We start from the raw sequence: 11,400 nt of genomic DNA, 5'->3' as shown, positions 1-11,400 counted from the left end.
ATTAAATGGCCCTTAGTATCAGGGATGTTTATTAGCCCCTAACCCAGCCTCACTCCACCTGGGAGTATTCCTTTTAAATTATATGACCTGTGTGATTAGTTTCAGCACATTCTAAATTGCTGCAGTAGACGAGGGTCTCCAGGACAAACACCCTCCCCTTCCCTGTTTCGCTGCCAAAGACCTCTGCATCCCATCCACCCTGGCACAGACTAAGAGACTGAAGACATATTGCACTCATTTTGGTGATAGCTGCTATAAATGTTAAGTGGACTGTGAGGCTGGGAGTATTCTGCAGAAAGCAGCCATGATAATAAGTCATGGTAACAGTATTAGAAATGCCTCACGGTTTGTCAGGTAATGTATCTTTGCAGAGGCAAAACGCATGAGGAACAGAAATCCCACCTCCAGTCTGGTCACTCTCATGTAACTTACTGGCGGGAGGTGGTTGAAGGTGCAGGTAGGTCTCCTTGTGATCGTTGGCTCCCTGTCCCTGGACATGGTACTAACCTCTGCAGTCCACCGAAACACAGCCCAGGAATTCGGAGGTGGGACGCTCCCATGGCCACTTTGCAGAAAAAATGCCGTCTGTCTGCCCTGCTCAGGGTGCTGCCTTCATTCCTGCTGCCCAGCGGGGAAGAAACTTGTACCTCCCCGAGGTCTCCGCTCCCGCTTGCCCCAGCAGTGCTGTGTGGTCATGGATGGACACACAGAGGAGCTTGGGCTTCTGCTGGCCTGGCTCTTTCTTCTGGTTCTCCCCTAATAAAATGACTCGTTAGTTTAAGATGAAGCTGTCTTTCAAATTTTCTTCCAGTTTTGGGAATTCGAAGATTTGCTTTTCAACTTGATCCGTAACTCTCACAGTTTGATCAGTTAGTTACTCAAACAAATGCAAGACCAAATATTTTGACATTTTTCTTCCTTCTGTAGGTTGTAGATCCAACTTTTCCCAAACTTTTTGCTATTTTTGTCTAATTATTCACTCACACATCATTCAGGAAACAAAAATGGTCAGGAGCTGTGGAAGATGTGGCCCCTAAAGATTTGAGGAAGACCTCAGCTGGCACAAATGGCATTTCTCCAGCGGGGCAGTGGAGTGCTGCAGCTGTAGAGCAGCCAAGCAGCCAACCCTCGTGGTGCCTATACCACGGGGACCTGACCACAGGGACCTGGCACGGTGTGTACCACAGTGCCCAGGCTGGAGAGGGAGGCAGTGGAGGCATCCCCAACCATGGGAATCCAGGGTTGAGACAAACCCAGGCTCACCCTGCCTTGAAAGAATGCCAAGAACTACTCCTAACATAGAAAAATGGGTGCACCTTAATCACTTCGCAACATTATGCCTATAAACATGAGAAAACCGTGGGTCCCTCTATAAGCAAGAGGACAGACAAGCTCCATACAGACTGCTCGATGCTTCCATGTTGCTGAACTGCGTCACTCAGGAGATGGTCTTTGGCTGCAGTGATAGGATCTGTGAAGTAGCTCATCACGGTTTCACACATTCCTAAGTAATTCCTATAAGAGTGGTTTTGGTTTAGCATGTGTAACTACTTCTGCATCCTGTTCCCAAACTGTATCTGGTGATACCCAAACCTAAAAGCCAAATAGGGATTCAGATTGATTTCTAGAATGATATTAAGGAGTCAGAGATAAAAGAGATATTTTCCCTTCTTTTGGGGTAAAATCTAATATAAAAAAGTCTCAGCTTCAGAAGTCAGATTGCTCTAGTAGAGCAGTCAGAAGCAGATCAGGTTCACAGACATAAAGCCTCAGCTGTATCGAAAGGAGAAAGTGGTGCTGGCAACTATTTGATTATCAGTTCGGGAAAGGGAATCCCCTCCAGGCCAATGTGGAAATGATGGGTGAAGAGAGAGTATCTTTGCCGTGATGATATTAATAGCTCATTTGCAAATTTTTACCCGAATCTATTCACTTCAAAAGCTCAGCTTGGGGACTGAGAGAGATATTTTTCAACAAAACATTAGTCTCAATTAACTAAATGTAACTAAGATAAATGAGGAAGCAGATAAAACTGGTAAGGCCATTAAATCCATAAAGGGAAGATGCTGAAACTTGTAAGGCACCTGAATACAGTCCTGCGAGTATTCCAAGGCAGGGTCAGAAAGGGATAACACAGCCCTCCCAGGCCAGAGATGCTGAGCGGCCAGACGATATTGACACAGACAGTCAAATAATAGCACAGCCCACAGCAAACACTGTGCACTAAGGTGGGAAAGAATTTTAATAAGCAATTTCAGTCTCATACATGCTATGAAAAAAGGACTTGGCATCATTCCCAATGACAGTGCCCTCCAGATTAGAGACTAAGTCACAGCATCCTCAAGGGAGGGTGAAAAGAGACAGTAATAGAGTTTCTTTCTTTCTGTCTTTGATCCTGATCTACTAATATTAACATGTGTTGCATAAGAGCTATGCTGGAGCAAAAAGAGCCAGCTGAAGAATAAAAAAGAATAGAATAGAATAGAATAGTATAGAACAGAACAGAATAGAATAGAATAGAATAGAACAGAACAGAACAGAATAGAATAGAATAGAATAGAATAGAATAGAATAGAATAGAATAGAATAGAATAGAATAGAATAGAATAGAATAGAATAGAATAGAATAGAATAGAATAGAAAAGTAGAATAGAAAAGAAAAGAACAGGACAGAACAGAACAGAACAGCACAGAACAACAACGTTAACTGATTTTAAGGCATTAATCCAGTTTTACAAACACCTATAGCAGGCCATGCACTCTTAAGTACACAGCAATTTATTTAACCAACAGCACCCCTTTAAAAGACTGTTGTATGATGTCTTCAGAAGGACCAACTCCCAGTTCCCTCAGACAAGGCAGATGTACAAAAGCAAGCAATATCTTATGGGATGACAGGTTCTGCCTTCTAAAACACCATGGAGGAGCCGGCACGTAGGCAAAAGGAACAAAACACCTTCAGGCATCAGGGGGCATCAAAAAGCTCAGCTGTCTTCTGCAAAATATCTGCAATTTGTTATTAGCCCAGGGTAAATGAGTCAGATGCTTCCCCCAGAAGCCATTACACCCAGCCGGGCTGGGGGCGGAGGACTGGCAGATGGCTGCTGGGGATGCCTTTCTGTCCGGAAAACTGGGAATGAAAAGATCATGCCCCCGAGCGCAGCTGATCTCTTAGTGACAGGTTCATGGCTGCTCTGTCCCCCAGCCCAGCGTGCCGCGGGAGCTCTCCCACCCCGGGCGGTGTCAGCACCAGAGCTGGCTTTGCTCCCCCAAGCAGAACGCAGGCTACTGCGGCGCCTCCATGGCCTTGATCCCGCTCTGGGCTACAAAAGATGAGAAGCCAGCAAAACTCCTGAAAAAGCCTCCTCACAACATGTAAGGCTGAAAGAGCAACATGCACATTATTTCCCCAGCTCTGCACCACAATGTGCCATGTGAGCCCTCCAGGAAAGCAGCATTTTCAGTTTTCCAAGCGATTGTGCTGCCACACCATTGTGGGCTCGGCCCCCTCCCGAGAGCAATTCCCCGCCAAGCTGTGCTCCAGGGAAGGCCAGCTCGCTTCATCTGCCACTGACACGGCTCCTGGACACAAGGGATCCTCTCACCGCCGGGCCGTTCACTTCCATTTGATCTTGCTCATTATTTCTCACCAGCTTTTTATAAATCAGTGTCCTGCAAGAAAGCCCAAAATTGAGCATAATGGAGACGTAGGCATGTGCGGTGCTTATATACAGATAAAGAAATGCCTGTTACAGCGCAGGTGGCTCTGGTGACGCCAAACGCGCCACCTCGCTGCTGTTCGTGTGGCTCCAAACACAGGTGCTCGGCCACCCCGAGCCCATGCACGCAGCCAGGTCCACCCTGAGTGTCACCTGGGCATCGGACAGACACGTTCATCCTTTCCAACTTTCCTATCAAAATTATCAGGAACTGGAACACTTGAAAGCAACTAAATGTTTGAAAGGAAAGATATGCAAACTCTTTGTTCCCTCACGAACTTGTGAGTAGCGACATTTTTCTGCCTGTTTGGAGAAGTTATCATTATTTTTGAAAACATAAGGTAAATCTTTTACAGAAAAGGCTTTAAACTGTTGGGTTTTTTCCTTTTCTTTTTTCCCTAGATAGAGCCAAAAACCTTCAGTGTTTTCTAGATCAGTGGCTTCCCTCAGTTGTTTGGTTTTTTTTTTTAAATCAAAAAGGTACAATTTTGCCTTGGTAGATTATTTCTATTATTTATTTGTGCTTTTTCTGTAAACAAGACTGACTGCTTAATGGAAAGTCGTCCTCTGTGTTTCTCAAATAAGAAAGTAGCTGCTGTCCCAGAGGCAGCAATAATTGCCTGAATGGCAATGAATAATTGCTTGGTAACAGCCAGTGCAGGGCTTTGCTTTTCACCGTGAACCTATTCCCTGCGCAGAGACTAATTAGTTACTGCCAAAAGCGAAAGGGAGACTCGCAGAGCTGCTCGGCTGCTCTCGTTCCCAGTAATTTGTGAGGTGTTTCCTTATGCCTCCCAGTCTCAGACCAGCCATGGCCTAACTCCAAACCCCTCCTTAGCATGTCTGGCCATCAGCTCTGTACCCTTCCTCTGCGATAGGATTTGAAACCTCACTGCATTTTTCCTGTCCCTGGAGCAAAATAAAATGCACAACCTTCAGCTCACGAGGATGAGCTCTTCCAGCTGGGCATGGGGCTTTGGTTAATCAGCGAGTGGCGGGGCTGCATTGCTGGGAAGGCACCAGACCATCACTTTGATCACTGGATTTCCAGTGAAATATAAAGGAGAAGTGGATGGGACAAACAGACATGCGGCTTCGCTGTCTCCTCTGTGGGCCCCCCATGGCTATCCTCACTCAGGTCTGTCATGCCAGGTTGCTTTGCCTTTGGAGCTTTAGGAAATCAAGAGTTTAGAGCTAATCTCTCTCTGCTGGGTTCTAATGCAACGTTCTCTGGGAGGCACGAAGACCCAGCTTATAGGGCTACATAGGTACATGTATGCTCAGAGTAGGTATTAGGAGGAAATGTCAGGAGTGAATTATCTATGATGACGTAATTAAATACTATATTATAAAGCGTATCTAGAGAGAAGCTGAGCTAAGGCTCCCTTGGAAGTTATGACTTAGTTATTTCCTAGTAGCTGAATGTTTGACCTTGGAATTGTAGCGTTTCTCTACCCAAGTTTTCACATGTCGTACTAGTAGGTAACTTCAGCAGCTTCAGACACAGACTTGACAAGTATCTCCAGTGACCACGTCCCATGTTGTCTTTCAGCTTCATTACACATGGCAAGCGTGAGGGAGATGGAAAGAGTGAATGAGAATTTTAATTGCTTTGGAAAGCATGATGTTCTGCTCATGTTCAAATTTATACGGAGTCACTTGTTGGGGTAGCTCTTTTAGCCTGTGTGAAACAATAATGAAAGAGTTAAGCAGGAATGTCGTGGGTAATTATTTTAAAATTAATACATATATAATTAATTCCCAGTCTGCATTTTGCAATAATCCAGTCTTGCTCCCACTGAACTCTGTGGCAGTTTTGTCATTCACTTGAAATAAAACAGGTTGCAGAGCTATCATAAAGTGAAATCCAGCACTTCAATAAACCCTTTATTCTGATGTTCCAGGGTCTTCTTCAAAGATGCGTAGTAATATTACTCCCATTATACAGATATAGATGCTAACATTACAGAGTCAGCCAGATGGTCAGGTGATGGACAAGAAAATAATAATTCATAGCCTGCTTAAACAAATGAGTTTCAATGAAATTACAGATTCTATTTCCAATGGACGAATTATAATTTTTATTATTCACAAGGGAAGTTCAGCTTGTTCTTGCAACCCATTTTAAAATGCCATTTGGAAACTGTATTCCAAATGTTTATTCCAAAATAAAATAGCTTTAAACTGAAAGAGCGTAGACTTAGCTTAGGTATTAAGAAAAAAATTCTTCACTGTGTGGGTGGTGAGGCACTGGAACAGGTTCCCCGGAGAAGCTGTAAATGCCCCGTCCCTGGAAGCATCCAAGGCCAGGCAGGATGGGGCTTTGAGCAACCTGGTCTAGTGGAAGGTGTCCCTGCCCATGGCAGGGGGGTTGGAACTAGATGATCTTTAAGGTTCCTTCCCCACCCAAGCCATTCTATGACTCTATGTTTCTGTGAAATTATTACCTTATCTATTAACTGTTAAGATACCTGTTATAGCCTTCCCTAAACACCCAGATTATCCCAGGGGCTCTCAGCGTTGCAGGTAAGACCACTCACTGCGGGGAAGGACAGTGGCACCAGGCAGCTGCAGTACCACAGCAAGGGGAAAGGGCAAAGGGGGCCGGGATGTGGTGGAGCAGCTGGCACTGGCTGTGCTGGGAAGCAGGACGCAGCCCCGCGCTCACCCTGGGCACGATACCCACCCACTCCCCACAGCAGGGCAGTCAGCGATGCTCTGGGGAGGGCAGTTCCACAGCAACGGTCACTACAGGCAGCACGTGGCCTCTCCTAGACCTCAAAGTCAGGCTTGGCATCTGAAGATTTGTGAAAGCATTTGATGAATTAGGATCGAATTTTCCCATTTTTTTATTAACGTGCCTGGCAAACACAGAAAGTGCATTCACAGCTGCATTGTCCAACACACCCTCTGTGCTACTGTTTGTCGGGTCTTTTTCCCATCGGGGCATCCATACCAGCAGTTTTGGTTTAGGCATCTTGCCAGCCCTCTAACACACTCCTGTTCCCCTTGGACAGGCTGTATAAAGCAATAGGCATTTGGTTTACATCATTATTCTGGGTCCTGGTTCCCAGTTGAACACTGTTCAGACTTCTTGTGGTATAAAGGCACCCAGGTCCCTCCCAAGAGCAAGATGCAGATTTCTGGTAGTGACTCCACACTCGGGACAGCTGACTGTCTCACAGCGATGAGATATTTCCCCTCTGTCTGATAACACAAAGTGTTTCTGTTGGAAATTATGTATTAAAAGACTTGGCAAACTGAAAATTAGCAGTGATTTTATTTTTTTTAATTATAAAAGCAACCAGCATTTCCAAAAATACTCTTCTCATTTATGTATCAATCACAAGGCAGAAACTGCTCTTGAATTATCATTGCTTGTAGGAAACTGCCTTAACTTTACAGATACCAGAACAAAGTGTTTATTTTTGTTATCATGAAAGAAAAACTCATACATCCTTCAGTCTGCCTATATTTCAAAGCCCATCTGAAGCAGAGCAGCAGGTGTAGCAGTTTCTCGCAGTCAGTTGAAAATACTGATGATTAATTGCATATATGCCCCCAGATCTCTGCCCCTCCTCCAAAAGCCAATCCCTTGGACTCGGCTGCACACAAACAGGGCTGCACAGCACCACCTGCTCTCCCTGTGCTACATAATATGCTCTCCAAGCCCGGGTGCAGCTGGAAATTTAGTGAATCCAAGTTCAGGGGAGGCAACTAAGGACAGTGGGGTATAATAGAGTGGGCTGCAGAAAAGAATAATTTATTTTCCAGTTTCTAGACTGCTGCAAGTCTCTCTCCAAAATGTGCCTTTTGTCTGTTGAGCAAATGCCCCAAAGTAAATGCTATTGTACACTCTGCAACAACGTTTCTGGGGTTAGGCTTACACCAAACAGACTGATTTGCTTAGAGGAGCTTGGGCAGCAGCACCTGCTCCAGAGCAGGAGCTCACAGTGCGACTGGGAAGCTTTTCCTGCTGAGCACCTTCATATCTTTCTGCTGTGCAAAGTCCCAGTTCTCCAGGTTCTTGTGTGATTTAATCAAAGTCAGCAACATAAGTTCGAGGGATACTTTTCCCTGCCTTTTGTCAGTATCCGGTTCACACTTAGTAGCTTTGGAGACCTCTTTACCAACATCACGTGTCATCACTACTTTACAGTTAACATCCATGGGGGTTTTGTTATACGGCTGCAGATGGAAAATCATCCGAGAACAAAGTTTATAGGCCAAATTGAGGTCATATCTCTCTCTGTAATAAACACCCTTCCAACAAGAATGCCTGATTTCTTCCCAGATAAAAAAAGCTCCTTTTTAGAGCTACCTTTTGTTTCCTGCTTTTTGCCCAATTATCAACTTAATGAGCCAACTTTTCACTTATTCCATTACCCCGCATCACAGACATTGCACTGATCTGAAATTTTGCCAAATGCTCTAAAAAGCTATTGCACTCCCCCTGTACACCATAACATTAATATCTTCAAACCATTCCACTACATTGAGCTATGACCTTGTTCCTAACAATACAATCACTTTCCCATCTTATGCTCCTGCCTCTTGGTTGGTTTTCCATCACTTGTTTATTCCTCTCTTTAGTTAAGAATATGTTGAAGGAATTTCTTAACTACTTCAGGTATCAATCCAAATCTCTAATTCCCCTGAATGCTTTTGTTTGCCAGCCTTTAAGGTTTTTCTTTAAATATCAGTTGGCAGATAGCAAGTATTGTTCATACATTTGAAGTTACAGCTGAAATCCACACAATGTTATTATATATCATCATAATGGTCTGATTGAAACTAGTGAATCACATGTCACTTTCACTATATGCCGAAATGGATACTAAACTAAGCAAAATCAGAGGTAAATCCCATTTCAAACCTGCTCCTCAGAACTGACATCAGTTAGGGGCAGCTAAATTGCCAACCACTTTGCGTTTGCATCTTCATTTAAAAAAACAAACAAACAAACAAAAAAACACCAAAAAACCCAAACCCCAAACCCCCCATCCCACCCCACCCCAAATTAAAATGGATGGAACCAATGTATACTCGCGGTCCAGCTTAAATTATCCAGGTATTCCGTTTTAGTCCAATGCCCTTTTGCTTGCTTAATCGCCTGGTTTGATAAGTGAGATGAAGAGATTGGCAACAAGAAACACAGTGCTGGCAGGAATGAACCTGGTATGAAAGACGTGCAGAGACAGGGAGACACGGCATCTCCAGTCAGGTGTGAGGAGCTGCAGAGCACATGCCAGATGGCACACAAATTTCTTCCATGTCTGAAAACCAACACAAGTTCAATAAAGCTTTGCTGTATCTGAATGCCACCTATTTACATGCATAGTACATCCAAACATGAAGCCTATAAAAGCTACTAGACCCGCCCAAACTAAGACTATTTCTTTGATCAGAGGGGTCTGAGGGCAGCTGAGCATCTACTTCTGCCATGTCTGAAATGTGGTGTGCTTCTGGAAATGGCTGCTGGCTTTGGCTGTGGCAGCAAGGGGGGACCTATGCCAGCAGCGCAGGTGGCTGCTGTGATTGGAAAACAAAGTTATTTTCATCTGTGTGCTTGCGTAAGCAATAGTGCAACGTCTCTTTTACCCTTAGTCCCTGCCCCGACCCTGGATACCCACATCAGGTCTGGGAATGTTGTTCTTGTTCCTCCAGCCCTGATGCTAAGCTGGGCACCTGTGTGGGTGGCCGGAGGGCTGGCTGGTCCCTGCAGCGCTCCAGGGCCACCACACCATGCTGGTGTGGACATTGGGGTCAAAAGCAGCGAAAGCACAGTACCACATGCCAAGTCTGCCTCGAGGGTCATATGTTTCAAGTGATTTCACCAAGGGAAATGACAACAAAGTGGTTAAGGGTATCAAAAGGCACTTTTGACCAGAGGCTGATAGAGAAGCATCACTCGGACAGGTCAGGAGGGACCTGACAAGAGGAGATAAGGATCGGTGCAGAAAAAGCATGGAAAAGGGAGAGGGGGAAAGAAGAGAAAATCATGAGGTGGTTTCTGTTGCTTTTTATTGGTGTTGTAGACATCGTATTTCCTATGGGAAGTATTTCAGTCATGTCAAAATACTCCAGTAAATCAGCGTAAGTCCGCACAGTTGCAGAGATGCCATCTTCTAAGTGTCTGCTTTCCCCCCCAGGTTCTATAGAATCCGTGTTAGTATTTTGTCCCCAGTCCCTGAGACACTCTAACCAGCTCAGCACTTCAAGTTCTGCCTGTTTTCACTTTTATTACCTTGCACGGTTTCAGTTTACATACTCGCACAGCTCAGCGACAGTGACAGTGCACCAAGGTCAGGCAACAATGCTGCACAAAACCAGCCAAGGGTCAACGGCAGCTGCAGACCTGGGCCTGAGCCTGACTGCGCGGCTCAGGAAGGTCGTGTGGTCCCTCTGCCACACCTCACACACACTGCACAGCAGGGACAACTGCACGGGCCACATCCCACCTGGACCTGCTGAGGCGGCAGACTGGTACCCACGGGGGTGCACATCTCTTTCCACAGATGATCTGAGATGCATCAGCCAAGCTGACTTTCAGAGTGATCCTACGAGCATGGTATTCTGTGCATACAATAAACTGAAATACATATACAATCGATATGCATACACTTCATATATACATGGGCATATGCATAAACTCTCACATTTTCTGTCTCTCAAAACACACAGTAAACTGAGTAGGATATCCGGGGAACCTTCATAATCAGGAAGAAGTCATACAGCTTCAGTTAAATAGACTGTTAAAGTATAAAAGCTCATCCCATGTTAAACACAATTTTTGAGATTTTAAAATTTTAAATGCTTTCTTCTTCCTTTAGCTCAAATATTGCCAGACAAAAGTAGAACTACCCCCTGAAGCTCCAAAAAAGTTGTTTCCCTGGTATCTAGCCTCTCACTGCAGCAGGAATTTAAAGAAATCTGTCAAGAAAACCACAGCTCTACTTTTATAGTAAGATTTTAAGGCTAGAGGTGGCCTGTTTTAGTCACAGCCATGTTTAAAAGAATTGTTTAAGGGGTCAGAATTCCAATCTTGGGCATTAATTCACAGGCACTCAGCAGAATTGTGTCCAGTTTCTGACTATTCACTGGATCTGATTTTTCCCGCTGTTTCTCCCCTTTTTACCTTCTACATATTGAAGTCTGCTTCTAAGAATAGCTCTTCATTTTTGTGTCATTCATTTGTGAATTTGGGGAGGAGGAAGGCAGGAAACACTCCCCACCACCCAACCCCCCACCCACCCCCCATTCCTCTCCATTGAAAATTGTAGCACACCTACACTTTTTCTCCCCTGCAGAATTCATGGCAATTTGTAAAATCCTGCTGTCTGACAGTTGTCAGAAGTAGAGTTAATGACAACACAGTTCACAGACCTTAAGTATGAACATTTCAAATGGTACCTGATTCCAGAAGGGAAATAAAACTCTTGACTTGCAGTCCAAGCATCAGCCTGAAAGGAACTTAACTACATTGACCACAAAATGCTTACTAAAAGATTATTTTTTTTAATTTTATGATTCCAGTATTTTGAGTTGTAATATAGAGTTAAATTTACTGTACAAAGACTGATTTGAAATTCTCCTCTGAAAAGGATTAGAAGATTTTAAAATATTGTTATGCTAAAATGACTTCATGATAACAGGTGATGGTGAAGAATTTGAGTGCATT

This window comes from Falco biarmicus, chromosome 4, assembly GCF_023638135.1.
Source record: "Falco biarmicus isolate bFalBia1 chromosome 4, bFalBia1.pri, whole genome shotgun sequence".
Taxonomy (NCBI): domain Eukaryota; kingdom Metazoa; phylum Chordata; class Aves; order Falconiformes; family Falconidae; genus Falco; species Falco biarmicus.
This window is presented reverse-complemented; position numbering follows the sequence as displayed.